Source organism: Labeo rohita, chromosome 21 (genome assembly GCF_022985175.1).
Source record: "Labeo rohita strain BAU-BD-2019 chromosome 21, IGBB_LRoh.1.0, whole genome shotgun sequence".
NCBI classification, from domain to species: Eukaryota; Metazoa; Chordata; class Actinopteri; order Cypriniformes; family Cyprinidae; genus Labeo; species Labeo rohita.
In genome coordinates, this window is record NC_066889.1 from 30,743,930 (window position 1) to 30,771,171 (window position 27,242).

At 34.9% G+C, this 27,242-nt stretch overlaps 4 long non-coding RNA genes across 4 annotated transcripts; all 4 read left to right on the forward strand.

The window, feature by feature from the left end:
* Window positions 1-3,145: 3,145 nt before the first annotated feature.
* On the forward strand, window positions 3,146-6,341 carry LOC127152953 (uncharacterized). Its single transcript, XR_007825152.1, has 4 exons — window positions 3,146-3,241; window positions 3,370-3,535; window positions 6,003-6,042; window positions 6,172-6,341. It is a non-coding gene; the product is annotated as an uncharacterized LOC127152953 (long non-coding RNA).
* A 1,620-nt stretch (window positions 6,342-7,961) lies between these two features.
* Window positions 7,962-9,038, forward strand: LOC127152956 (uncharacterized). Its single transcript, XR_007825155.1, has 4 exons — window positions 7,962-8,057; window positions 8,164-8,334; window positions 8,494-8,539; window positions 8,656-9,038. It is a non-coding gene; the product is annotated as an uncharacterized LOC127152956 (long non-coding RNA).
* A 3,212-nt stretch (window positions 9,039-12,250) lies between these two features.
* On the forward strand, window positions 12,251-13,641 carry LOC127152955 (uncharacterized). Its single transcript, XR_007825154.1, has 3 exons — window positions 12,251-12,399; window positions 12,573-12,728; window positions 12,886-13,641. It is a non-coding gene; the product is annotated as an uncharacterized LOC127152955 (long non-coding RNA).
* Window positions 13,642-21,297: 7,656 nt separating this feature from the next.
* LOC127152683 (uncharacterized) lies at window positions 21,298-25,443 on the forward strand. The gene is made up of 4 exons (XR_007825123.1): window positions 21,298-21,831; window positions 22,309-22,373; window positions 24,345-24,493; window positions 24,987-25,443. It is a non-coding gene; the product is annotated as an uncharacterized LOC127152683 (long non-coding RNA).
* The last annotated feature ends 1,799 nt before the right edge of the window (window positions 25,444-27,242 follow it).

The window sequence follows — 27,242 nt, forward strand, 5'->3', positions numbered from 1 at the left end:
TGTAACAAATTAATCATTTACAGAAATGTCATCACAAAAGAAATTTACTAAAATGCTGCAAAACAAATGCTGGGTCTGTCAAGTTGGCAGTGGAAAATACAACACAGCAAATCAGGTGTCACATCAAAACAGCAAATAACAAAACAACCCATACACAACTCAGACAAACAAAACATAAAATGCATAATTTCTGTCATTTATTTACGGAAATATCTCATAATTCACTGACATGTCCATGTCGCGCGCTCTTATGTTTGATCTAAAAAGATCCTCATGTTTAGCTGCAGGAGTCATGATAGCAACTGAGTACATTTTCGGTCATATTTTTAGGACTGTAATGCGAAGAGCGTACAAATATATCTTTAGCAGCAGTGTGAAAGTGAATTGCACATAACAGCCACAATTACCAGTATAAACATGGATATCTGTTGGTACAATATGCGTTACATGACTAATGGCTGTTATGTGCTATTCACTTTCCCACTGCTGCTAAAGATATATTTGTACGCTCTTCACATTACAGTCCTAAAAGACGACAGAAAATATTCCGTTGCTATCCTGACTCCTGCAGCTAAATATGAGGGCAGCTGCTTTTTAGATCAAACATGAGAGCGCGCGTCAGTGAGTGATGAGATATTTCCGTAAATAAAATGATCTTGCCACGAATTGCGTGAAAACGTCTTATGTCTGTTCCGTCTGTATCATCTCAGTGAGTTTTTACGCGTGCGCAGTATGGCGAATTTAACGTTTTCCTACGTTTCCAGTGTGGATGAGAAACATTTGGAAAACTCTTCCCTGGCGAAAAAAACCAACATATGCTGGTAGGTATGTTTTGATGCTGGTTTATGCTGTCCCTTGGCTGGTTTATGCTGGTCATGTTGCTGGCCAAGGACCAGCACGAACCAGCAAAGGACCAACATAAACCAGCTAAGGACCAACATAAACCAGCATAGGACCAGCTTAAACCAGCATCAAAACATACCTACCAGCATATGCTGTTTTTTTTCACCAGGGTTGAACACGCTAGTGTGGACGCAGAGCGTTTTAAAACGAAAAGTCAGTTTTCAAATGTGTCTGGATTAATGTAGACGTAGCCTTTAACTTGCACTAAAAGATGATTTATACCATCTAAGCAGTAATTTAATAGAATTGCATGTCTTCTTTATAAACAAGCTCAGAAACATGTAGAACCTTTTGAGCTTTTCTTATATTGTTTATTGACTTGGTGCCATGGTGGATATTAAAATGTTTTTTTATTTTTCATTTTAAACATACAGATGATTACTTAATGGTAATTTGTAAACGCAACTGTGTGTGGTAGGCTATAAATTTACAAATACTATGCATGGGGGCTTGCTTTGGTGTTGCCATGCCACCCCTTTGCCACAATAAAACATTTTCTAGATCTGCCCCTGGTGCACTCTCATTGTTAGCATAATCCCCGTCTATGAACTACAGCTTCGGAAATTGCGTGTCCAAGAACGCAGTGGAATATTCTGGTCTACTTTCTCATTTTCGGCTCCAGTATATTGCAAAAAATAAATAAAGAAAAAATAATAATAATAATGCCTAACAATAAATGTTCAATAACGTGTGTCCAACAAAGTGTTTTAGCCGAAAGAAAGTGTCAGGCGCTCTTCTTACAACGACAAGCTGGAGGCGCTTTGGTGACGCCGCGTTTTTTCGCTTTAGTTGCTATGATTTGGAATATCAACCCCATCAACGTATTACTAGTAGGATTTTTAGCATCTGATTTTTAAGAATTTTACTATAAAAAAAAACAGTAACCAGTAATACTTCTCCATTGTTGTAAGCAGTCGTTGTAGAAGGAGGATGGTTGCAGGGGCGGATCTACCGGGGTGGCACGGGGTGGCAACTACCACCCTAAGAAAAAGCTGTGCCACCCCACCTGCCACCCCAGAATTATCACATAACAAAATATAAATGTAAGCAGTGTTTCATGTGCTATTTTTCAGCCGCAGCGATGACAGCGTAACGCAAAATAATGGCAAAAACACGTCTTTCAATAAAATGTGCAGGATGGTTGCACGCGCACGCAGCGCTCAGTGTGTTCGACTTCATTAACAAATGACTCTTATGAACCGGTTCTTTTTGAGTCAAAAACACAAAGCGTGGCCCAGTTCACTAACGAATTGTTTTACATTAGTTCGTGAATCAGATAATTACAGCTTCTCGGCTAACTCAGAAGTCCTCTGAGAAATCTGATCCTGTCCGGATATGTCTGAGATTCATCGCGTAATTGTTTGGTGATCCAATTTTCTGACCGCTCGCTCCGCTTTCATCATGGATACAGGCCTTTAACAATAATAGCATGAAATCAATAATAAGATGCCGATCACGGAAACTAGATGTTTAGATGTTTGCTAAAATGTTGCTAGGATATTCTGGGTGGTTGCTAGGCTCTTGCTATGCAGTTGCTGAGGTGTTGCTAGATTTTATGGTTGATGGTGTGTTCTGGGTGATTACAGACATTCCCACCTCTGCTAATAACAGAAAATCAAACATTGTTTCCAAAACTGATCCAGTTTTAGTTCTTTGATATTATAATATTTCTTTCTAATTAACATTAAATCATCAACATTAACATCTTAAACTTGCACTAAAACATGATTTATACCATCTAAGTAGTAATTTAATAGAATCGCATCTCTTCTTTAGTGATACAAGCTCAGAAACATTTACTGTATAACCTGTTGATGTTTTTTTTTTATTATTATTGTTTATTGACTTGGTGCCATGATGGACATTGAAATGTTATTTATTTTTTATTTTAAACAGTATCGATGATTACTTAATGGTAATGCAATATTTGTGAACACAACTGTGTATGTCAGACTATAAATCCCCCAAAACTATGCATGGGGGCTTTCTTTGGAGTTGCCACCCCTCATAGACCCCATGTCACCCCTTTGCCACCCTAAAAATTATTTTCTAGATCCGCCCCTGGATGGTTGGTCTGTATTTGTCCCCCCACTGCTCTATTTACGGCTGGGTAAGTGACAGTGGTTAAGTGGGTAAGTTTAACAGTTCTAAACTCAGCATCAACGGAAAAAATACCCGGCGGTTCACGCACACACATTATTCCAAATTTAGATAAAATTTCCTGCTCCCAACCCCCTAGGCACCATCATCTGTGCACTGTACGGTTCTGGACATCAGCAATAACAGATGATCGCAGAGCTGCGGTGCAGGAGACTCACTATTTTCAGGTCATCACAAGGTAATGATGATCATTGTGTTGTAAAAAGCTTTTGTTTGTATTGTGAATAAAAATAAACTTAATGAATCTAAACTTAAACTCTAAATTGTATCTCCTTTTTTAATCAACAAATAATGAAAATATTTAAGAGAAATTAATTCATGGCAGAAGATCTGGGGAGCATTACAAACTGCAGGAGAATTAAATGGAGAGAAAAATGGCCAACAAAGAGGATGAGGGAATCAAATGAATCAGAAAAGAAAAAGACACGGAAACTAGTCAGACGGAGCAGCATTAATAGTGGAAAACCAAACTGTGAGTATTCATGATATTAAATATATAATATTATAACAACTTTCATTAATACATAATGCAGCTTCTTCTCTGGTGTCATGATGTAAAATCAACCATAAACGTTATTTATCCACTGTATATAAACTATATATATTGCGAAGGCGTTTTAGTGCCACGTTAAAAAAAAACAAAATAAAACTAAACTAAACTAAAAAAAAAAAAAAAAAAAAAACTAAGATTACGAGATTAAAATCGTAATATTTCAAGAATAAAGACGAAATTCCCAGTATAAGGTCGAAATGTTACAAGAATAAAGTCAAAATAAGGAGAAATAATTAATAGCAATTACGAGAAGTCATAATATTTTGAGAGCGAAATACAAACAATACAAACATGTGTTTTTCATTTAATGTGGCGTGACAGATCGCTGGGGTTTTTCCCCCATGCCTTAATGTTCCTTTATTTCTATATCTTGCTATGAATTTGAAATAAAGAGGAAAAACACATTTATAATTTGTATTTATGATAAAACTGACAGAAGTTGAAAGCTGAGCTGTGTCATATTAAAAGCAACAAAGCACAAAATTATTGTGATTACTGGGTGGCTGGCGCCCTGCAAATAACTAATGAAAGACGTTAAATATTATTTCCAATCATTTGCTGCATTATACCGTGAATAAATCAGCTTGTGACGGTGAATAGTCACTTATATAGAGGTGCACATAACAAGCGGTCCGCAAGTCCGCATGCGCCACCGAAATAAGAAAATGCGCTGTGTAAAAAAAGTTCAGAGCGTGTATTTGTGTATCAACATGGCTGCGGCTGTTAATGCACAATTACCATTTTAGAATCTGCTGGTTAGTAAAAAGATGACTCATGTTACCTGCACAAATATAAGTGCGTGTGTTGATTTTTGTCTCTTAAGTAAGATTTGGGGGTTCGAACCGACTACTGCCACCTCACCGGAAGTTGTACCCACGTTCTTTTTTACAGTAGCGCCCCTCAGAAACAGGTGGAAGCGCTAAATCCCAAGTAGAGCTCCTCCTAAACCCGGGACTGCAACCCGCCAAAATAAAAGCTTGCTAATTTAAGGTTTCAAAATTATGAAAATGTACATTAAAAAGGTAAATATTATCATTTTATTTTTAAGTTTACTATAAAATAATTGTATTTTTTTAATACTCCCTTTGTATTTTAAAACATAATAGTATTTTATTATTTTATTGAATAAATAAATAAAAGTCCAATAATATTATCACTATTATTAATTATTTTTGTTTAGAGTTATGTTTAATGGGTCACTTGCGCACCACATATCTCAGAAAAGACAACAATACAACATATGTATAATGAGCCCACTTCAACCTTTAAAACATTTTATTGTTGTTTTTAATTAAATACATGTGAGGAATGAAAGGTTGGATGCCACAAAGAAAACTTTTTGAAAAATTTAGTGAATTGATTCGTGAGTGATCTGTCACACCACATTAAAGAGCTTGAAAAACACATTATTGTAAGGAGTTTGTATTTTGCTATAAAACTGATTTTGAGAGCTGAGACTTTGTTTTATATTACACATAGCGAATGCAATCGAAGACATTAAATATTATTCCCAAGCAATACCCAAGAGCTACAGCTCTACCCAACAAAATGTCTGCTGGGTGTGTGAGCTGAATAAAAAGTTGTTCCTGTTTAGTCTTTTAATAAATATCATATTCTTGATGAAGCCATTTTCACAAGTCCTTAAAATTGACTCTTCCCCATCCCAGTAAGATGACGCGGCCGCTCGGACTCAACTTCTCCCGGTGCTTTCAATCCGGGTCTTTGTATGCGCAATATACCCTGATAGCACACATACATCATGGAAACGTCTATTTGACATCTGCATTTACATCTGGAAAACATCATTTTTGCATAGTTTGCTCATCTGCAATATGTCTATAGGATGTTTCCTATAAGATGTCAAAAAGATGTCTGTTAGATGTCTTTAAGATGTTTATGATTTAGAATGTATGTAAAACTAACATCTTACAGACATCTGCCATATGTTTGGACACAGCAGATGCTTTCCAGATCAGATTTCTTCCCCATTTTGCCTTTATTATGGACAGGGCGTATCAGAAAGTGAAACGGGAGAGAGATGGGCAGCGGGATTGGGAAAGGTCCTCGAGTTGGGATTCGAACACGGGACGCCTGGAGCACAACTGTGCTATATGCTGACACGCTGCCCACAAGGCTATCGGTGCCGACAAGTGATCTTTAACAGATATCTTGCAGACGTATGTGTGCTATCTGGTTAGGCTCTCAAAACATTATATTTTAAATGTCTACAATTTAATTTCTCAAAAGATTTCAACTTTATTGTCATAATTTTTACTATATGTTCTGAAAATATTACGACTTTAATATTTTACAACTTTTTTTTTTAAGTGGCACTAAAACGCTGTCATAGGATATAGATACAAATGTTTGTGTTTTCAATTTCTAGTTTCTGGTGATCCAGTTTTATTCTGAGTGAGACAGATGAGGTGAGATTCTCACAGATCACATACAGACTAAACAGACAAATTTCTTTCATACTGATAGTATGTTTATGTCCTATACTGACAGTTACTGTATGTGGGTTATAGTTTCAAAAATGTGTGTTTTCTCTTCAGACAGGAGCAGTTTCTTTTCACCAGACCAACAGAATATTCATTATATTCGGTCTCTGATTAAATGCTGTATATTTTATAATGATTATATTTCAGTGTTATCATAGACCTACTGTATATAATAAACCAATATCAACTACATGCACTTTAAAAAAAAAAAAAAAAAAAGTAAACTAATAACTATTATCTGGAAAACCTTTTTTTTTTCTTACACATGTATTAGCAATTTCAATTTCACTCTACATAATACAAACAATTATTTCTGTGTTACTAAATCTAACACAACATTTCATAGTGACAAAAATATGCAAATGTATTATTAGCTATAAAATATGTATATTTTATAACTCATTTTGTTTTGACAACACTTTTTCTGTGCTCCTCCTGTGTTCTGTTGAAACTACTGTAATTTCAAGGTTTCAACATGTAAAAAGCATTCATGTCCTTGTTGAACTCGTAATTACAGCTTGTAAGATGAGACTTTTGAGAGCTTCTGCTTGTGTCACCTGACCACTGTTAATTCAATGAGGCATTGATATAGTGCTATAGAAACATAATTCCCAGGTGGAGGAGGCAAACATCTCCAAATAGAAAGTGCTTGTGTTGTCACCTCAAGCCTATATGGTAATTATGACATGGAATGAATGCAGTCTGTTTGCCTGCCTTGTTACCATAGTCCCTATCATTGGTTTCTGAGAAAATAGAGCTAATGAATTGTCATGGGAACAAATTATGGTAACCATTGTACTATAACTAACAACGGAGGTACAGGCAAACAGTACACAGAACACAGGAGGAGCACAGAATCACATTACAAAATGAGAGTCCCTAACAAGATTGGTGTTGTGGACATTTATAAATGATATAACTGCAATAAATCTTTACAACTCCTTAGAAAAATAAAAACAGTGTTTTCATTTTGTTGTATTGTCTCTTTTAGTGGTCAAAGACAAGGGGTTTAAACTGATTAACCACTGAAGCTTTGACAAATAAATACAGAAAAAGAAAGTACACTGCAGATGTACATTCTTGGGCAAAATCAGCTTGTCTTTTAAAAAAGTCCTTTTTGATTCATCACTCATAAGCACACGTTTGATTAACCATTATGACATGTAGGCATCTTTATATTTATGTACACAATCTTTTACACTGTAACCCTTTATTTTTAATATTTGACATGATCTGAGTGGTCTGTTAGGTTTATATTCAGTGAGCATATCTGCAATGTATTTAGGTCCTAGACCATTAAGTGCTTTAAAAATAAAAAGTACTTTAAAATCAAGTCTAAATGTAACTGGAAGCCAGTGTAGGGACCTGAGAACTGGTGTGATATGCTCAGATTTTCTGGTTCTGGATGAGCTGCAGCTGTCTAATGGTTTTCTTGGGAAGGTCAGTGAGGAGATCATTACAATAATCCACCCAGGCATGAACAAGTTTCTTCAAGTCTTGACTGGAAACAAAACATCTAATTCTTGCAGTGTTTTTGAGATGATAGTATGCTGATTTAGTTACTGCTTTGACATGACGACTGAAACTAAGGTCTGACTCCAGAATCACACCAAGATTCCTGACCTGGTTTTTAGTTGTTTGACCCCTAGCATCAAGGTATGCATTCACCTTAAGAACTTCCTCTTTGCTTCTGAATGCAATGACTTCAGTTTTCTCCTTGTTTAACTGAAGGAAGTTCTGGCACATCCAACTGTTCATTTCATCAGTGCATTGGCACAGTGCTGATGAGTAATGCAATATAAACTGCTGTCCAAACCGCTGAACAAAACGAGAACATGCACACACTAGTTTCATTTCTCTTCTTTAAGCTCAAATTCCTAATTCATTAACAGCAGACCTCAGCACTGCAGAGGAAATTCCCTATTTCAGCTCATCATAAAGTAATGACATGTTGTATGCAACTGTTGTGTAACAAGCCTTTTATTTTGAATTCTTGAAATATGACATTTGCATTTTAAACTTATCAGTTATATCTCCATTTTTAAGAGAAATTAATTCATGGCAGAAGATCTGTGGAGCACCATAAACTCCAGGAGAATTAAACAGAGAGAAAAATGACAAACAAAGAGAACAAGATCAAATCTACTATCGAACCAGGAGAGAAACAGATGCTGAGACAAGACAAGAGAAGCAGCATTAATAGCAGAAAACCAAACTGTGAGTACTAATGATATTAAGAATAAAACATTTATTTCATCAACACATAATGCAATTTCATCTGTGGTGTCTAAAAGTAAAAATCAACCCTAAACTTTATTATTCGGGCACTATATAAAAAAATGAAGATAATCAAATGTTTGTGTTTTTAATGTCTAGTTTCTGATGATGCAGAGAGTTTGTTTCTTAATGTCTCTCAGAAAAGGTGAGATTCTTACTGATCATACACACAGACTAAATTACTAAATACATTCAATACTTTTATACTGACAGTTCCTGTACAGTATGGGTGTTATACTTCTGAGAGTATTTTCTCTTCAGACAGGAGCAGTTCCTTTCACCAGACCAGCAGAATATTCTTTATATTCAGTCTCTGATTAAACACTGTATATTTGACATTATTTATAAAGTATTTATGTAATTTTAGTGTTATTAAACATTAAAGATATTAGAGAACTCATATCAACTTCATACACTGTAAAAATTTCATACATTGTTTCTACTTCAGAATGGCATGTTAATTCAATGTGTTACTTGCTGTTTCTTTGTAATTATTTGTGAAATGTGCTACCAATTTCGGAATGAAATTTGTTTCTACAACAGTTTTTCTGTATAAATATGACTGACATCATAATATGAATAAGTTTTATGCATTTTTCTGAAATAATGTGCATCACTATTTTTCCTTAATTATTTTTTACAAAATCAAGGTCATTGTTATTGTTACAAGGTTACAAGGTTATTGATAATCTATCAATAATCTATAGTACACCACCATTTTTAGGAAAATAAAAAAAAATAATTTTATTGTATTGTCTCTTTCAATGGACAAAGATGAGTGAGGGGGAGAATTGTGTTTAAATTGATTAGTTCATCACTACAAGCTTTTTCCCTGATATAGAGAGATGAGTCACTGAGGATTCATTTAGTAAATTGCAGGGTGTTTCTTTGATATACCAGTCTTAAATTGTGGCCTTTAGAACATAAAAGTGTAACAGCCCATAATTTTGTTACTATGGATTATAGTATGTTTTTGAAGTAACTGATGGCAGAAGTTTGGAAAAAATAATAAAGCACCTTAATTCGTCAACCTCCTTGATGTACATCCCACGTCTTTTTTCTGTTTAGAAGCAGGGGCCTTTTTTTAAAAAAAAACTTTCCGTAGATTTCATCTTAAAAGTGTACATTAGCACAAAAGCTAGATCAGTTGGTCTCCGAGTCAGGTTGGTGACAGACAAATTGGGATCTCGCTTAGAGAGACCAGGGGCCAGATGAAGCCTCGATTGGAGGCTTGTGTTGTTAACATAGAATTCACGAAACCAGTGACAAACAAAGCTTCACTTTCTTTCCAGTCCCGTATTACATACAAGTAATATGAAAAATACAAATTATTTCAGGAAAATTAAATATTTGCCATATGCAGTTACATGGTTTTTTTGTTACATCATGTTCGTACTAGCATTTAATGCCACAGCTTTTATGGGTAAATGAATTTATCATAGACAGAAATTCAGCAGTCTAATACTGTTAGACTTATATTTGTGCAGGTAACGAGTCGATCTGTGGAATGTGTGGTGAATGTGTGGTACTAACCACCAGATCGCGCTTCCTTCCTCACAAAACTGGACGTATGAAGACCAGAAGTTTTTTTGTTTGTTTTTTTTTGTTCTTTTTTTTACCTAATTCAAGGCTTTTTTCACTAAAAGGAAGCAATGTGAGACAGGCTTCTATATTTATTTTATTACTTAATACTAATGCCTTTATTAAATTATTTTCTTTATTTGTATTGTATTTGTATTTTGTTAAAATGAAATATTAAATTTCATATTAATGAACTTAGAAGTACTATAATAGAACTATATAATAAACTATATTATAGAACTATAGTAAAAACCCTTAAATTAATATAAATTATTTATAACTTGTGAACCCGACTCATACAGGTGTAATCTGTTCTAAGATGAGATATAAATCTGGAAAGTATGCAGCAAATTTAAACATTTTATGACTATAAATCCAGCTGTCACAGGTATAATAATAATAATCCTATCTGTTAATCACTTCAGACTTTATAGTAAACAAAGAAAGTGTGGATAGTCTTTTTAGAGTCATTGTTGTCTTTTTCTATTTACTTATATTTAATTGACCAAATAATTTTTGAACGTTTTACTGCTTTCAAAGACCGGTGTAAAAAGTGCATGATCCTGTTTGCAATTACAGCTACTGTGCGTAACAAATTTATTAGACCATCATTTATTAGACAATGTAAGGTTTGTGCCACAGCTGCACTAAACTATGTACTGGTGATAACCAATGTTATGCTTGTTTCTGTAATGATTAGTGTAGGATCTTTAGTCACAGTAGTGTTTCGAATGCTAAAATACAATTAGCTATTGTTGGGACTGAATAGATATCTGAAAAAGATAGATTGCACAAAAGATTATTCAAAAGCAAGTCTTTGGGAACAACTAGAAACTATTTGGAATCCAGTAACAATGGAGACTGTGGAAAAGTGCATAAAAATGATGTTAGCAAGAATGCATGCTTTTATCAAGGCCAAACGAGGCCATACAAAATAAAATCAAATATTTATTTATTTCTATATTTTATTTAATTCTATATCTATATTTCTCGGTTCTATACGATGGTTTTGGGAAAATTGGAATGCACCGGCATTTACAAGCTATTTAAAAGCGACAATAACAATACAATACAATACAAAAAAAAAAAAGTTGTCGGGTAACAGGTGGTGTACTAAATTTGTTAAGAACTGTATATAGGTACATAGTATTGTGAGGATTTAAACTGATAATTAAACTAACAAACTTAACACTCTTTCATGATTGCCAACAGCTGCAAACAAAAAGCGTGAAAGCGAGAGGCAAACCGTCTGTAGCAGTTTCAGATTCACACATCTATGAGTGAGGTTCATTTCAATTGCAGAGACGGAAATTCCCAGAATCTGGTGAGTAATATGTGGGCGTCGAAACGAAAGCGCATGGGTTCACCTAATATGTGTACATCCGGCGATAGACCGCACATGCACTGATTCACGCAGGAGGAAACAAAAACCTTTTAACAAAACATTAGGGTAGGCTATGTTCTGGCGAAATGGTACAGGCTATAGCTAGATATCGCTTGCTTTTGAGAATACATTGCTTGTCTTACCCGACAAAAAGTATTTGCGTGGTGCCCCTGGGCACCTGCCCAATTGCCCATATGGGTAATCCGCCAATGTATTCAATAAAAGCGTATTAACCAGATTGGATCCAGAAATTAGTCACTAAGGGGTCTTCTGAAATGAGTGAAGGTGCTCTAGCATTAATGCACACTTTCGTCCATTGCTATAGTTATCACTATAGAGAGTGAATCATTCCCGAAAAACAAAAGTTCTAGATTTAAAATTTATTATTACCTAGAAAGCTCGCAAAAAGCGCTCCCATTAAAATCAATAACAAGCTGACACTCTTTGTTCATCGCAAAAGTTCTGACCAATGAATCTCTCTACACTGCGCGATCAATCCTATATGAAAGAATAAAACTTGGCACAAATCAGTAGTTGGTGTGGGTTGCAGCTGATCGGTATGAGACAAAACCAGCATGTACATTCATCAGGATGATGAAAGTGTTTTCATTTGAGTAAAGCCTTAAAATACCTTTCTCATGTGTTAACATATAATGTATTTGAATTCATTCAACACAAAAATATTAGCAACCAACCTATACATCGGGTTACAGTGATAAAATTAAATTAAAAGACTAAAACAGGTAGAAATCATTTTGTGGTCACACTCTTTTGTGGCTGCTCTAGACACACCCCTGCTGTTAGAGCGTCTAGACAAGTGATGTCGAAATCATGCTTTGTTCACCACTCATCGACAATTATATATCAGCTATAAACGATTATGTACAGTTATTAAGATAGCTGTGGTTTTGAATTAGCAAAATATGTTTAGAAAAAACTATGGATCAACGAGTGAATAAAAAAGGCGGCGCCAACCACTAGCAGGAATGTAAATCAGAGCGATGTCGCTTTTATAGGATTCGGACAGACTGCACAACAAGGTGATTAAAACAATTTGTACTGGACATTGAGGTTTGTTTTATAGAGTGACTAAAATGTAAATCGGTACTTCTCAACAATCATTAGTTAAACGTGAACTGTAAATTATATTTCTACTTTTTCCCATGTATAATACAAGAACAGAATTAACAGGGTTAAAACTATTTACTGGCAGAAGATCTGTGGAGCATCACAATCTACAGGAGAATGGAGCATTTGGACAAGTGTAAAATGCCAAACAAAGAGGATGAGAGTAAATCTAATGAACCAAGAGAGGAACAGACCCCAAAACGAGTCAGAAGGAACAGCATTAATAGTGGAACACCAAACTGTGAGTATTTATGATTAAACACTGTTGTCTTTCATCTCATCTGGTGTCTGAATGTGTCAAATCAATCCTGTACTGTCATTTCATCTACTATATAAACTCTATATGAAGATAATCAGGCACTGTTTTCTCTCTTTTTTACACTGTGTGTGATTTCTAGTTTTTCACGCTGCAGACAGACCTGCAGAGATTCATTCTGATCCTCAAGTCAAGTCAAGTCAAGTCAAGACATCTTTATCGCTATAGTGCTTTATACAAGTTTGTTTCAAAATGGCTTCATGAGGATAAATAAGAAAATAATGATTCAACAATGCAAATTCTACTGTAAATCAGCTCAAAAAGAAAAAAAAAATGTCATTGTTCAGATGAGGTTCAGTTTGGTTAAAAATCAAATATGTAGTTCAGTCCAATACAGCTGTAAAGCAGCTCTGTAGAAAACAGTGATGTCATTGTCAGCTCAGATCAGACTGATTTTCACTGTTATCTGCACTATATAGTGAATCTGCACTATAATAACATTGACAAAGACAATTCAAGTAAAACAAAATACAAGAGTTAATGTTTATGTTCATGTTCATAATTATTGTTAAAATGATTTAATTTTGTAAAACAAACAAACAAACAAAAAAAAGATGAGAAACAATGCAAATCTTTAAACCAGAGCTTTATCTAAAACACCACGCCATTTGTATTGTATTACATGATTTGTGTAAGTCTTTGCATTTCCTATGGAAAGTTGCTGAGATTATCCTTCTTCATTGTCACTGCTGATATGAGGTAGCTTAGTGGTTTTAAAACTTCTGTGCAGCTTATCTGAAGATGTGAGCTTCATTTGATGAAAACAACATCATGCAACACTGATGGCAACAAAAGATCAAGGTCAAAATCAGACAAAAAAAAAAATCATGCGCTGCATTTTCAAACAATCGAACCGGATGCTAAAACGCCACATTTGCTTGCCCTGCAATGGAAAATCCCTAACTGAATCACTGAGAATTATTTGCAAAAGTTCATTTGTAAAACCTCTGAAAATAAAAAGTGCACAACAATAACAAATTAAATGTACTTTTTAATTTTACACTTATTACAATTCATCACAGTAAACTCCACGTTGTCGCCTCTAGTCCTAAAACTGTCATGTACACTCTTAACAATAAAGGTTCCAAAAGGGGGGTTTTCACAGAAACCCCATAGAACAGGGGTGTCATTTTCATTGAGGGCCACTTTAACATTGACTCCCATCAAGGGTACGGTTGTAACAGTAAAACTGTACAAATGTTACTACTCCTTAACATATTGTTAAATAACTTTCTCTTTATTTTCTCTTTATTAAATCCTTTTATTTTTTCAGGTTACTAAGAGACACGTAAATGAATGTAAATAAAGACAAATATCATCAAACACAAATCATTAAATTAACGTTTTTGTTACATTTATTGTACAACAAATAATTGCACAATAAATAGCACAATATTTTGTTTCTATTTGGCGTGCGATTTATACATAGAAATTGACTTTGACGTGCAATCAATGCTTGAAGTAGAAAAAAGAAGTGCACGTACTCAATCCCACTTCCCCACCCAAAAACCAATCACTAAATAAATAAATAAATAAATACAAACTACAGATTAATACATAAATAAATAATTTGTGTGCATGTGTATATGTAGTTAATTTCAATTCCATTCACTTTTATTTGTATAGCACTTTTAATTAATCACTGTTGCAAATCAGCTTCACAGAAAATGAACATTATTTTTTTTTTTATGTTTTTTTTTTTTTTTGTCACTGCACACGAGTACTATTATCTCTGATGAAACTGTCTGTGTTTGCTTTGCATTAGCGCTCTGTTGAACTTACTGTTCCAAAAAAAAACCCCAAAAAAACAAAAAACGGTAGTGTACTTACCCCCAAAAAACTGCTTCTTTTCATTTTATAATGTATTGTTTTTATTAAAATTAGGGTAGAGTGGGGAAAAACTCCCTCCTTAAGTACTGTGCAATTGTTTTCTGTTAAACAAAAGGTAAATGTGTTCAGAAAAGTTACCATAGTATTAGTGACAATGACATAAATTATAAACAAAGTATCAAAATTGTCCAGTTTTCACGTTTTTAGATTTTTAACAGAAATTAACTTTGTACCAAGGGGTGTGGTAATGCCCCTGAATTTGATAAAGCTATTTGTTTTAAACAGCCAAATCAGAGTACAGGCAGTTTTAGCTTAAAATTAAATAATAAACATATTTTTTTATAATATACAGCATTCTTTGACTAGCCTCACATAGCCAGACCTTCAGACTGGTGATTTAGCCACAGGGTTGCCAAATAATTAGCAGGGATGATCTCACTGCAGGATTACATCATGTAATCACAATACAAAACTGCATAGAACAATAGAGCAAACATTTTGTGTATCTTATTATTAACAATACATTCTGCCCAATTATATTAACCAGCATATTGGTATTTACTATACACTTTAAGAAATGTCTGTATAATAGGTGTTCATTTCAGTGTTTTTTTGTCTGTTTGTTTGTTTGTTCGTTTTTTTTTTTTTTTTGTTGTTGTTTGTTTGTTTGTTTGTTTGTTTGTTTGACCTGAATTTAAAATTACACATTGTATTTTGTGTTCTAAGGTTGCAACTTAGAAATTTCCTGTGCTTTTTCCTTTTTTCTACATATTTCTAACTGATCAACAAGTGCAGGTACAAACTAATAAAGTGTTATCATAAATGAACATTATTAAGCAGTTGCATCTAGCAGCTTAATTCTTGTGAAGTGTCCTGCTTTGATTTTCAAATTTTGTGTAATTTAAAGGGAAATTTTTTTTTATTTAGCCTCCAAAGTGTATGTGCACAAAAAAAAAAATAAAAAAAAAAAGGAAAATATCTGTTCAAAAAAGTACATATCTGTAGTAGTATTAGAATAACATGTTTAGACTATTGATGCTGCATTCCAACACGTTAAGTGAAAATTGTGAATCATCTGATATTCTCGACTGGAAGGGGAAATCATGTGGACATCTTCTTGTTTTGTTAGCAGTGTGAATCTTTGGAAACACTGAAGATGCTACAGTCAGGATTATTACATTTCAAACACCTCACTGAAGTAATGATCTATACTACATTAAAAGAATAAAGAGAAATCAAAAATTACAGTAATTATAGCCTACACTTGTGATGCAAGGTGTTCAGATGGGCTTTTTGGTGGTTTAAAGGAGTGTCAGACAAACTCCTGATGAAACTGGTAAAAAAAACAAAAAAAAAACAGCATGACTATGAGTCAGCAGATAGAAGAGATTTTTTTTCCTGCATCGTCATGCATGAGTGTGATCATGAGTGTGTGTGTCATCTAAAAACCCTCATTTCACACAAAGCGACATGCAAGAACAGTTCATTAACTTTTTTATCTTTCCTGATCCAGACAGACAGATGTGTAATACTGATCATGTAAAGGTCTTACTGGAGGCTCGGATGTTTTTTGGATTCATTTGCTAGCAGCTGCTGAATGATGTTTCAAATTGTTTAAATTTCCTAATTAAAGAAAATCACAGACTTGTCATTAATTCATAAAAAAAAAAAAAAACACTGTTTTTGAGTAGAATTGTTTATGTGGTGCTGCCACAAAAACAGGTTTGTAAAAGAAAACAAAATAGGTTGACACTATTGCTTCAGAAGAAATAACCTGATGCTGCCCTTTCTGTATCGAAATTTAGGGAAGTTTTTAATTGTGACTGAGTGCATGTGACTGTAGTCACTGTATGCTCATTGTATCTCATGTTCAGTCACATGATTATTATGTTACGGTAGCAATGTGTGTCACGTGAACTTTCAGGTTCACGATTATTCATAAAGAACTTTTAAATACAACATGTGTTGTACCAAAGTGCTGTACAATTGTAAACATTATCTGGCAATATAAAAATAGAAAGCAAAAAAACCCCTCAAAATAAAGATAAAAACATGCAGATAAACCATAAACAGTTAAGAAAGCCCTATACTGTCAGGCAACACTGGCTAAAGAAAATAAATGAGTGTTTAGTCTAGATTTAAATGGATCATTACTTATAGCTCTTTCTTTGAAAGGGACTGTTTTAGTCTGGAGAGAAACCAGCTGGAACCAGCGACTGCTATTTTTACATAATGTGAATAGAATTTATTGTTATTTGCACAATGTAAGAAGCATATATCACTAAAAATGTTATTTTCTCTTAATGTAAATTGCAGCTGCAATCAAAACAGTAAAGACTTAAGATGCTTAAGATTTAAGATGCTAAGCATATATTTCTACCATATATGGCTATAAATGAAGATTGTACTGTATCTTGAAAATTGTATTGTATTTGTATCTTCAAATATAAAGACATTGTTAAAAAAATAAGCACTTTAATTTTTCCAAAAAAAAAAAATGTAAAATGAAAATAAACCATTTATGCTCTTTTAGATGTGTTGTTTGTCTACTTTTTGTATATTGTATAATTATAGGTGTAACAGTCATGAGGCACACAGGCACACCTGTCTTTAGAAATGAAAAAAGAGAGGGAGAGAGAGCAAAAGAGAGAGAGAGAGAGAGAGAGAGAGAGAGAGAGAGAGAGAGAGAAAACACTGTTTGTCACCATTGTCCAGAAGCAGGGGCGTCGCACCCGTGGGGGATGTGGGTGTTTTAACACCCACACTTTTTCTACAGTTTTCCCGCAGTTTTGAACAAACGCCTTCGCATTCGCTCCTCCGTTTCTCTGGCCCCTCTGTGTCTACGCTCGCTTCAGCTCTCCTCTCCCCTCCCCCTCAAACATGACACCGGCTGATGATTGGCTGTTCTGCCTTAAGTCTTGCCTCTCTTGGTGTGTTAGATTTAGCGGTCAGCTCGTGCAGAGGAGGCGGGAATTTATGGTTATTATGATTATTTACATCTCCGTTTTCCAGGTACTTTGAATGGTACTTTTGAGGTTTTTAAATAAGCTTGATATATGTTTGGAATCCGTGTATCATTCGTCCATTCGTTTTTTGATTCAATATTGAAAGAAGAAACCTGAGAAAACGGCTCCTTTTTCATTTTTTCATTTTCTCCAGAAAAACGAAAAACAAGAATTCAGCTTGACTTTTCGTTTTTCGTTCGGGGTGGAAAAATGAATAAACAGCTTGAATATTTGATTTCTACACGTGGGCGGAACGAAACGCCCCTTTCTGCTGATTGGTCAGCCGAAGATCAAACCACGCCCCGTCAGTTCTTCCTCAGTTTCGCGCAGAATAATAATCATCCGCTGCTGCAGTTGAACGGATAATTAACGCATTTATTGCAACTACATTTAATCTTTTTCTCATTAAACAACCACACTAACGAATAGCTCGACACAACCCTTACCGGGCACAGCTTTATTCTGTGTGCTATTCACAAAGTGCCAGGGGGTGCGCAAAATAATTTGCTATAACCTACCGTATTTTCTGGACTGTACGTCACGTTTTTTTGTTATTATTTTTTTAATCATGAAACATGCTGTGATTTATTCCAAAGTAATTTATATAATGCATTTAACGTCAAATAATATTAGACTGTTAAAAGTAGACACGTCAGCTGTGTTATGGTTCATGTTTGTGGCATACGCCAGGAAGATGGTCAAGGAGAGGAAAGCAGCACATTCTATTGTTTTCTATATTTTTCAGAGGGTTAAATCTTGCCGTCATTTTGGTTTTACACAAATAAAAAGATTTTTTTTCGCTTCGAATGATGTCCTGCTCTTATCCGTATGACTGTAAACAACAGAGTATTAAGTTGTTTCCGCTGCTGAATAAAGAAATTCAATTGATGGCGCTGGCGCCTCGTGAGCTCACAATCAGAGCACTGTTTATTATCAAAGCAAAACGCCGTCAACCAAACATATTAAACGTTATTAAGCTTAATTAAATGTATCTGTTGTACCATAGCGTATAGGCTAAAGGTGTCATCACTTGTATAGCTGCTGACTGTTATTTTACTTGCATATTATTGGGACCCGACCGAAGAAGCCTTCTTTACAAAAATATTTTAGCAGGTAAATCGCATTTATTCTTGTTTGTTTTCTGAATACCATTAATTTAAGGATTTGCCATGAAGTGAGGTGAAGTAAATGCTAATGTTTATGTGTACAATGGCAGCGTGGAGAGAAGGCACAACTAAATACTACTTTACTACTGGTCTGCACTTGACAGGGTGCGTTTATCTGCTTAGAGTTTATTTGACCCACTGCAACTTATTGGAACTGTATGAACTATAGGCCTACTCACCTTAATTTGTTATTATGTGATTTATTGATTGATTGATCTATTTATTTATTTTAAATAAATAAATAAATGTCCTGCTTGCACTTTCAATGGCAGAGAATCATGATTTTCACTTTTTTTTAATGTGCCATCAAACCCTGCGATCCAGCCGAGGATTATTATTCTGCGCGAAACTGAGGAAGAACTGACGGGGCGTGGTTTGATCTTCGGCTGACCAATCAGCAGAAAGGGGCGTTTCGTTCTGCCCGAGTGTAGAAATCGAATATTCAAGCTGTTTATTAATTTTTCCACCCCCGAACGAAAAACGAAAAATCAAGCTGAATTCTTGTTTTTCATTTTTCTGGAAAAAATAAAAAAAACGAAAAAGGAGCCGTTTTCTTAGGTTTCTTCTTTCAATATTAATTCAAAAAATGAATGGACGAATTGGGAAGATGTTCTGTTTATGTTTTGTTGGCATGTCGAATGTTTTCTGTATTATATTTCGTTTTTTAGACTAATGGCAATTGCTAATTGGGATAGTGTTCAGTAGCTAACTTAGCTAAATTCGGTTATGTGTGTGGCATGCAATGCATAAAATAACTGTGATGAAGAAGGCAGGAAATTGATGAGGAGGGACAAATTGACAATGTTAAGCAATGTATTTATGGGTTTATTGCCAGTGCAATTGATTTTGATATTTTGAGCATTGTTTGTGAATTAGCTGAACTAACTTGCCTGTTGTGTTTGATTGTATCTGTTGAGAAGAAAAAGTGAGAAATAATGTCAGTTTGCATACCTGTTGACTATGGAAGAATATTATTTTAATGTTTAAAAACAGTAAGTGTACCCTTCTGACATTGTATTCATCATTTTTATTGTTAACAAACAAACCACATTCATCCCCCACACTTTGGAAAAGCTTGCTACGCCCCTGTCCAGAAGAGAAAGCGTTATGGTCTATGATTGTCAAATTTAATAAATAAATAAATAAATAAATAAATAAATAAAATCATTTTTATAAAATGACCGCAGAAGATTTGGATTGTGTGATTTATGTAAATGTGAGCGATCTGTTTATTGCTGAAACTTTATGCATCTACTCTAAGAAAGAAAAGCAAATCGCACAGAAACAAGATCAAGCTGAAAGTGAAAATGGATTGTCGCTTCGAGGTCCAATATATAGGGTAGAGTGGAGGAAAACCCCCCATGAGGTAAAACCCCCCAAAAAACTGCAGGATGAAATCAAGACCTTTTTTTTGCATCTATAGACCACATTGACAAGAGTGAAGTAGACGTCTGCACTATGAAGCTTACACTGGTGATGCACCGGAGAGAAAACGGATTTCACAGTAAATGATCTTATTTTCAGCGGTAAGGAAAAAAGTATTTTAAAGCTTGTTGTTTTGTAGAACATCAGTTATATATATAATATGTGACACTGCACCATAAAACCAGTTATAAGGGTCAGTTTTTCGAAACTGAGATTTATACATCATAAGCTTCCCATTAATGTATGGATTGTTAGGATAGGACAATATTTGGCGGAGATGACAAAAAAATCTAAGTATTGAAAAAAATAACCTTTAAAGTTGCATTTACATATTAGCATTAATAATACTGTTATCAGGGCTCTCAAGTTTTGAAGACAGGCAAGAGTGACATCTCATTACCCCCAACATTACCTTTATTCAGGGTCATGATTGAGGACAATGTCCCGTCCAGAGACAAGCTGTTTCTTGTTGAGGTTTTGTTCAAACCAACCATCGAAAATTAATATGTCAGTCATCGTGTGATAACGAAAATATGACTAGGCCTAGACTACTTGTTCTGAGCAGATGTTGTCAGTGAACAGGCTGTAAAACTGTTGGCTAAGTAACAGACACTCATGAAAAACTGATGTTAATTATCTGGGAAACATTCTCTAACAGCTGTCAAGTGGTCATAATATTGTTTGTGTCAAACAAGTTGTGAATTTGCTGTAACAGGAGATCATTACTTACTTTGTGCTCAAAGTGATGCTCGGGGCTTCAGTGGTTTCCTCTGTGGGTGAACGAGGAAGATGGTGAACAATTTCAGGATGCTTTTTTTCACTGGTTGTTGCGTTAAATCTTACCCAGATACAATAGTGCTATTTTCTGATTGGCTATTGTGTAGCCTATTTCTTTTTTTTGATTGGCTGATAAGTGGCAGGCTCCGGCTAGACTAAGAACTCCAGGGGAGACGCGCTTGAATCCTGCCGGTTCCATAGCGAGAGCGGCGCGGCCACAGAAATGTTGGGCGCTGCGGTATATTAAATATATTATAAATAGTTTTTTCTGCGTGAGAAATACAATGTGTGGCGGGAGTGCGTGACAATAGACCGAAATGAGTGACTGTCACGCTCAATGGGTGACACTTGAGAGCCCTGTGTTATGGATTCACCTGCTCCTGAGCTCATTTCAGATCTGTGGATCAGAGAACTGAACTAGATTCGGAGATGAATCGGAACCTTTCTGTACTAAATCATATTTAATAGAGTAAGTAACATATAAAAAGATTAAAACGGACGATGATGGAGAGAGAGATGTGGAGAGAATTACCATGTCAAATGGAAAGGTTGTGGGCGAAAAGAAACCGAAACGAGACAGAAACTGTGGGCAGGTGTGGAAAGATGACGCACGCGGTGAAAACCAGAAGAGCATAAGCATGATGATATTATACAGTTGAAAAACATCAGACAGAGAAACATTCACTACAGGTTTTCAGCGTGTGGATATTTCTGAGAGAAGGAGAAAAATGGCAGAAAGAGAGGATGAGACACAACGTGGCGAATCAAGAGAGAAACGGTTGGTGAGAGTCAGATGGAACAGCATGAATGGTGACAAACCAAACTGTGAGTATTTATGATAAAACAATGTTTTCATCTCGTTTGGTGTTTAAATGTGACAAATACTGAACTGTTTTTTTTTTTCTTCTACATGAACTGTATATAAAGATAATCAGACGCTTGTGTTCAGGGGTGTAATTTCCACTAGGGACAGAGGGACATGTCCCCCACTTTCCAAAATCCCTGTTCACGCGATCGTTAATACGAAACAAAGTAAAAAGTCAAACTCACACGCGCATTCAAACGCAATTTTAATACCGCGTTTAGAGAATACAGTGCACATAACATATCTAGGCTGTTATTTGTATGTAGGCTATAACAGGTTGTGTAGTTGTGTATGGCTCTATCATGATGAAAATTTGGTCTCTGTTTGCACTGTAAATGTTGAGTCAGTTGAGTTTGTAATGTATGTCAATCCAGGAAATGCGATTCAAATTAACAGTAAACTAAAGTTACACTCTTCCTTGTGTTTGTGATTCCTAGTTTCTCATGATACAGATGCACCTGAAGAGATTCGTGGTATTTGTTTACATGGATTCACATAAGAGGTAAAATATACAGAGAATAAAGAGTGTTTTCTCTCTTTTGAAAGCTGATGTTTCTTTTGTCTAACCAGTAGAATATTTATCAAATTCAGACACTTATTGAGTCATTTTAGTATTACTTTTTTAGTTAAGGTATAAGGTATACCGTAGATGATGAATGTGTTTATGTATATTGGTGTGCTGCATGACATGCTATATTAATTGAAGACCCTTAAAATGATTGTTTATTATTAATACACAATGTAATATAACCTTCAGAAAAAATGTATATATGAACTGAATGAAATAATTTTTTACAATGACTTGTAAAATCAATGTAAAATCAATTTGGATTCATCATTCATCACCACTGATTGTTTAAACTGATGTGGATGATAATTAATTTGTTAAAGTTTCATTTAATTTTTTCTTTTTCTTTTTTTTCCCCCACCCCATTCATATGTACTTGTACATGTATATAAAACATTGATGTCACTTATGAGCAGAGGCGTAGCAATGGGGCAGGCAAGGCAGGCAAATGCCTGGGGCCCCGCATTTTAAGGGGGCCCCCCGATGACCATTTAAATAAACAGAAATTAAATTGCTATACCACGCAGCGACATCTCTCTATCCCCGCTATGAGGCCCTCTCTTTCATTACACTGATTACGCTTTTTGTGCCTTGGGACACAAGCATTTTTAATCCATTCCTATGGAAGCTGAGTTTGCACAATTTAGGAATGAAATTAAAAGATTTGTAGACATGCATAAACACGCACGTTATATAACATAATAACAAAACATAATGAAGTGGACAAATCTGACAGGCAGCCTGAAGTGAAAAAAAGAGGAATTAAAGAGGCAACAGGACAACTGTAAGCATATACTGTAGGCACCAATTTATGTTTCTGCCCACACTCTATTCCACTAGACAAATATAACACATTTTATTCGTCATTGTTTCCATGAGCAAATAAAAATGGGCTAGGTTGTCATGCAACAACTGTGCCTCAAATATTTTAACATTCCCATTTTTACAGCCTTTTGTAATTGATAATAATTTATTAAATAAATATATATATATATATATATATATACACATTGTTCAATATTGTGTTTGAATTCATTAGGCTCCACAAAAGATATAGTTTGTGTTTCGCGAAGAGAATCACACAGACTGCCAATACACTTAAACAAAACATTCTTTTCATGAGCTTCGCCGCAACTCATTCACATGCAAAGGTTCAATAAATACCTATTTAGCATGTAATTCAAATAACTATTAGGCTAAATAATAAAATAAAAAAATAAAAAACGAGAATTCACTGACCAATATCAGCTTGAAAATGCTAAAGGATGGATCCGCAATTTCTTTCAAATCGAAAGGTATCTCTGTGTTATTTCATCAGTCAGTCATGGAAGTCCAGTGGTTGATGGGCTTCTGGCAACAATAATTCCAGAAAAGAAGACCATTCTATAGATTTGATTGCACAAGTTTTATGCATTATATGTTATTAGATGTGTTTTGGAATATGTTGTATAATTATATCACTAAGCAACAAAGATGCATTAACAAAAAAAAAAAAAAAAAAAAAAAAAAAAAAAGTCTTTTAGAAGGGCCTCACTGATTAATTTTGCCTGGGGCCCCCACTTCATGTAGGTACGCCTCTGGTTATGAGAACACAAAACTAAAACGGTGTTTTACTTGGAAAATGCAATCACATTGCTTTGTAAATTTAAAATATAGATAAAAAAACTGTCATTGTTCAGCTTAAGTCTGTGTAAAGATCATCATTTATGAAAGTTTAATTCATCAATAAAGCAGCTCTGGAGAAAACAGTGATGTTACCTTCAGTTCAGTTCAGTTCAGTTCTCATCCAATACTGTCTGTGCAGTTAAGTTATTAATATTACTGAACATTAACTGTGTTACGTCCCTTATGTTTTATTTGTCATTGTTCTGTTTTGGAAAGTGTTGTATGTGTGTTTCTGTGCAGGAAGACGTCTGATTGGTTCCTGTCCTCTAACTCGTGCCCTGCCCTGCTTGATCAGCTGACTTCCTGCTGCCTATAAAGATCTCAACATCACTTCCTGCTTCAGCTTTGTGCTCATTTGCTGTGTTTACTCCTCATTGCTCAGTTACTTAGTAAGTTGTGTTAGTAAGACTGAGATTCTGTGTGTGTTCTAGCTGAATGTTTACTGTAAGAGATTGTTGTTTGTTAGTTCCTTCGCCAAATATTTTTAACTTTGACTACCGCCTGTTTGACTCTGTTTTGGATTGCCCCTGTTTGGACTTGGTTGCTGATTGAAAATATTTGTATACAGTATTCTTGGGGAGGTAGTGAGACCAATGCCATTTTTGTTGAATCCTTTTGTTGATTGTTTTTTGTACAGGGAGTTAGGGCAGTAAATGCATTTTTCTTTTTTTGTTTTGTAAACAGGGAATTTAGAGGGTTCAAATATTAGTTGCTTTCTGTTCGTTATTTTGGCCTGGTCAGCTCCTGAAGTCAATTCCCCCACTTCTATTTGTATAGAAGTGGGGGAATTGACTATGGTTTTGAGATGGTTTTGAGATGTTTGTGTATTCTGTGTGGGGTTTGCCTTTTAAAAGTGTGCCATTTCTTCTACTTGTTTTTCAGAGAAGACGTTTCTGTCACTAACAAAGTGGATGGTGAGCAAAAGTGGTGGCCACGTTTTGGAGCAGCTCCTGGGTTTTGCAGATGGCTGTGTTTTCTTTGGCTGCATGTATTTTTCTGTTGCCTATAGATTCTTTGTGAGGATACAACATAATGCACTACAAAATGTCCTAAGACAGGGGAAATGGTGAAGATGCACCATTTGCATTTAAGACAGTATTTTTAAGTGTTATGCATGCATTGTTTTAAAAAAAAGTATTTTAATTTTTTGAAATCTGTATTAAAACGAATGAATTACAGTAGTATACTGTTGAATTTGAATTTTTAATAGTATTTGGCTGTAAAACAGCTACAGTTTGCAACTGTAAATAAAATACAGTTTGCTACTGTAAATTCTAATTACAGTAAAAACCCTTTGAAATGTCTAACAGTGACGGTGCGTAACAACTGACTCAAACTAAGCAAGCTAAAGGAAACAGTGGCTAAAAAAAAAAAAAAAAAAAAAAGTCAATGTCCATCATGGCACCAAGTCAGTAAACAATATTTAAAAAAAAAATTCAACAGGTTATGCAGTAAATGTTTCTGAGCTTGTATCAACTCCATCAGTGACAGAATTGAAAAAATACTCTGACTGTTCATCTTAACACTGTATCTTCTGAATTGTGGGGTTCTCATGGCCAAACTTCTAAACATTCACTATGACAGGATGATTATTCAAACTGAAACTGTGGCAGGAGATCTGAAGACACTAGATTAAACTGAAGTGTCACTATCTGCTGAAGATCATCAGTATTACAGCAGATCAACAGCTGAAAATGACTTGGACATCTGCTTTAGAAGTGACACACATCACAACACAACACTAAACAAACACACTCTCATGCACGGCTGTAATTGTCCTGTAAATCATCAGTACCTGTGAGAACACCACACAACTTAAACATATTTTGGTCGTCTCCTCTCTGTATGAAGCATACAGCTCTTGGATTTAAAACAGTAATGATGGTAGCCTAGTTATCCCAAAATACAAGAGATAGATACTAGAAATATAAAAAATAAAATATTTATTTCTCAGAATTTGTGTCACACAGTTTGCAGAATAAAAGTCAGATTGTCAATCGAGATAAAAAGACTCTCTGTATCTCACAATTCTCAGAAGTCAGAACGGCGAGATTAAAAGTCAGAATTGCAAGATATAAACTCACGACCAGACGCCAGTTTCACACAGTCACAGCGTTTCCTAACCAGTTACTAGACAGTGAAATGCAAACTGTATGAAAAGGATACAACACTCTTGAAATTTCACGAAGGCGTAACAATGATCCAACAATGAAATGTTCAGTGGGGCGGCAGGACCACAGAACAACATATATGTTGCCAAAAACTGTTTAATGGCAGAAGATCTGTGGACCATCAGGACAATTGAACATGAAAAATGGACAATGGCAAACAAAGAGGACGAGAGACGATCTGATCTACCAAGAAAGAAAAAAATGCTGAGACGAGTCAGACTGAAAAGCATTAACAGTGGAAAACCAAACTGTGAGTATATATGATAAAATACTAATCTAATCAATCCTGAACTGTCATTCTGTCTGCTATAGAACCTGTATATGAAGATAATCAGACGCTTGTGTTTGTGATTTATAGTTTCTTATGATACAGACACGCCTGAAGAAATTCATTCTGATGTTTCAGATGGAGGCACAGAAAAGGAGACGCGCACACATCACATACAAACAATAAATGCTTTGAATACAAAATATTTAATGGTACAAAGAGTACACAAATCATACAATAAATGAGAACTTTACTGCAGCAAGCAGTAAAACACAATGGAAACCTTTAAAACTGGAGGCCTTTGTATTTTCTATGCAAATTTGCTGATATTACATTTTTTCATTGACACTGTTGATTTTGTAAGGTTGTACATCAGTAATAAAACTATTTGAAACCTTTGTAAAGCTTGGCTGAAGATGTGAGATACATGTAGTAAACAATGATGTCAAAACATCACACCATCAATGAGGGCACCAGCAGAACACAAACAAACAAACAAAAAATATTTAAAACCAGGTGTGTATTAAAGGTGGACTGGTTGCTAGGTAAATTTGGAGTGTCGGTAAGGACACAGAGACAGGAAACCCAATTAAATGCCTTTATTACAAGCCTGTGTTTGGTCTAAACAAAGATAATGAGAAATATACATAAATTAAGGGAGTTTAGAATAAACAAGATGACACTGACAAATTTGAACAC